The following is a 3683-nucleotide window of genomic DNA, read 5'->3' on the forward strand; positions in this document are numbered from 1 at the left end:
AGAATACTGGAGTGGGTTGCCATTTCCTCCTCCAGGGGATCTTCCCGACCCATGGATCCAACCCTGGTCTGCCGTATTGCAGGCAGACTCTACCGTCTGAGCCACTGGGAAAGCCCAAAAGGTAACAATAGGGAATCAGAAAGTGTGTGATGACCCTCAGGCCCCAATGATTGGGTCCAGAAGACAGATTCCAAGAGGAATAAAAAAGGGAAAGTAAAGGAAGACTTGTAATTTTAGAAAATTGGCAATTTAGTGGAGAAAAATGGGATGGTTACATCCAACTTCTTTTTTTTTTTTTCCACCATGTTGAGTTTATTATTCCAATGGCACTAATACAGCTGGAGGTGCTCAGTGACACTGTGCGGGCGGGGTTTCCTGCCTTTTAGCTTCTGTCCAAAGAGAACATCTACTCGCTTGTTTCTTGCCCCTTCTGGAGGAAAATCCACTAGGGGCCATTTACCCAAATAAACCTCTTAATGCGTTTATTTTTAACTTTTTGACATTAAGTTTCCCTCTCAACAAAAAAGTATTGGTTGTCCCATCCCCTCCCCCATTCCCACCGGCCAGATAAGTCCCTGCTCCGAGGGCACTTGTTGCCCCTAAAATCTGGAAATAAATATCGAAAGAAACAGCATCAAGTGTTCATGTTGAATGATGGCACGAAGTGGGCCCCAGAAACCTGTCAGGCAGAGCATTACTGGGTCTGGACAGCCTCGAGGTGTTGTGGAGAATGTGGGGGCTTGTTGCTGTGGTCACTTGTCCCTGGGCGCAGGGGCCGCGCCAAGTCCCACCCAGTGGCAGGCTAAGCAGAGGCCACCTACAACTTGTCCAGGAAGTTGTCCAAGGCTGGGATCCCTTCCTTCAGGCCTTTGCGCTTGCGTGTCTCCGCCACCACCTGACTGGGGCGGCTGGTGTTGTCAAAGGGGTCACCGGGCAGGATCTGTCAGTGGTCGAACACACACTGGGGGAAGGCCTGGCCACCCGTGTTGGACCTCAGGTCAGCGGTGAAGCCAAAGGACTCATTGACAGGGAGGTAGGCCTTCACAACAAACATGGGAGTGCCGGCCACCTGGGTCTCCTCAAAGACGTGGCCCCGCTTTCTGTTCAGGACACCGTAGATACCACCAACCACTTGTTCCGGACACTGGATCTCCACAAGATAGATGCGCTCCATGAGCCGGGGCTGGGCAGTCAGCACACTGGCATACAGGCAGTGCCGAGCTGTGGGGATGATCTGGCCACCCCCACGGTGGATGGCATCAGCGTGCAGCGTCACATCATGGACGTCAAAGCGCATGCCCCGCATATTCTCCTCGCACAGCGCCCCCTCCTTGGTGGCCCACTTTTTTTTTTTCATTTTCTCTACATGGAGCACTTGAAGACAAAATAAAAATGAAAACAACTGATATAAAAATATCCTTTCATAAGTTGATCCTTATGTTACTTGGCAAGATTGCATGAGTTAAACATCAGGAGTTACTCTTACATAAGAGCAAGTGTTTCACTGTAGGGCAGAAATTCATTAGTCTTGAGCCTAGCTCAATGAGTGACAGAATGGTCACTAAAATTTTCTTTTCTGTGATTGAGTGTTGCTTCAGCATCACTGAGTTCATTGTTCTTTTACTGTCAGAACAAGATGAAATTAAGAAGCCAGTTTGTTGGGAAGTCGGTTCTTGCTGTCTTGCAAATCTAAGAGAAATGTTGGAGCAATTGCTATTCCTGAAAATATACAGTCTAGAGAATTTTGTTGATTTTACTTTTCTCATAAACTAGGAGAAATGGATCAAGCCTGGCAGAGTTCAAAGCACTCTGTCACTAAAGAGAAGTATTTCCAAGGGCCAGAAAAATAAGAAGACAGTGTGTTTATATCAATCCTTAAATTAGAAAATATCACTGGATGACATTCCAAACTATGTATTTCTGTCTCCAGCCATCTGAGTGAGAGCTGGGGACCTGGTGCTAACTTTGAAGAGAATTGGAATGCTTGCTTCTTTTTGCAGAAACATATAAATTGAACAATTGTTTTAAAAACAGACAGTGTAATGCAGAACTTAAAAAAAACTCATTTAGAAATAAATACTATATGATTTCACTCACATGTGGAGTCTTAAAAAAAGGAATAAACAAAACTCACGGATAACAAAGAGGAGACAGGGGAAAGGATGTTGGGGGATGGGCAAAATGGGTGAAGGGGGTCAGCTGTATGGGATGTGATGGTAACTTAACCTTTAGTGGTGATTAGTTTGTAGTGTATACAGATATCAAGTTATAATGATGTACACCTGAAAGTTATATAATGTTATGTACCAATATTCTTCAGTAAAAAAGAACTTTGTATTTTAGAAGCATTACTTTGCAAGACACCTCTAAGATTAAATAAATAAATATCTTGGGTGCTCCATTACGAAAAGGCAAGTGTAGGTCAAAGATCTTTTAAGACATTCTTATATGTTTGGAAATAGTACTTTAAAAATAGAGGAAAGTATGAGCTATCTGTATTAATTTTAGTGGTATCATGAATAATGAGCATCCACCAATAATCAGTCTCAAACCTTAAAGGTATTATAAAACATTCAATTTCCAGATAAAGCCAACATTTTTTTCAGTGTGGTTAATAAATTTCCAACTATTATAATTCCATATATTAAAACTTTATTTTCCATTTTGCTAATAGTGATTTGTCACCTGCTTAAATGATTGCTATTAGAAGCAAAGAAGTGTACCAAATATCTGGATAATTTGTTCACCAAGTTGTATAATTATGGCTTGGAAAAAATAATGTAATTCAGTGACTTAGTGAACACGGTGATGGTGGGCAGTTTCTAGTATTTTGAAATGATACTGCTCATCTGTCCTTTACTATAATTTTTCTTGTACTTATTTTTTCTATTAACTGATCTTTAAAAAGGAATTTTAAAACTGCTTACAATATTGTAGTAGGTCCTAATTAGTTCATTATGGAAGAATTGCAGTATCATTGCTGATTCCTCCATCTGATCCTTTCCTTTATCTGCACAATATTTATTGAGTTCTGAATTAAAAAGATATGTATCTGGTGCTACTGTTAACTACTAAGCATCAATAGTTAACTTTTCTTAGAGATTCTAAGTTATTTTTCATGTTGAACTCAAGTGTTTGATTAGATTTTCCTGATTTTCCCCATAGGTCATTCTTAGACTGATGATTGAAGACCTTGTGTTTTAGGAAACATTGGCTTGGTATGCATTGACTGACACAGAGCATACCACACACATGGTAGGCATCTAAAAAATGATTTTGAGCTTGTATTATTTTATTTTATTTTATTTTATTTTATTTTGAGCTTGTATTATTTTAAATAGACTATTTATTTTGGCTTTAACTTCTTTTTAAAAGTTAAATCTGACATAATTTTATAGACAACTAAGATTCCTATGCTACTTATTAGTTGCCCCAAAGTATTTACCTATTTTTTTTATTTCTTAAAAAATTTATTGAAACATAGATGATTTACAAGGTTGTGTTTGTTTCAGGTGGACACTGTAGTGTTTCAGTTGTATTTTCTTTTTTCCATTCTCTTCCATTATAGGGTATTATAAGATATTGAAGATATTGAATATAGGTTTCTTTACTATATAGTAGATTCCTGTTGGTTATCTATTTTAAATATAGTAGTGTGTGTATTTTAATCACATACTCCTAAT

At 39.1% G+C, this 3683-nt stretch overlaps 1 pseudogene; it reads right to left on the minus strand.

Moving 5' to 3' along the window:
* Positions 1-585: 585 nt before the first annotated feature.
* On the minus strand, positions 586-1357 carry LOC138069559 (elongation factor 2-like; annotated as a pseudogene).
* Between the last annotated feature and the right edge of the window lie 2326 nt (positions 1358-3683).

The sequence above is a fragment of the Capricornis sumatraensis genome, chromosome 2 (genome assembly GCF_032405125.1).
Source record: "Capricornis sumatraensis isolate serow.1 chromosome 2, serow.2, whole genome shotgun sequence".
NCBI lineage: Eukaryota > Metazoa > Chordata > Mammalia > Artiodactyla > Bovidae > Capricornis > Capricornis sumatraensis.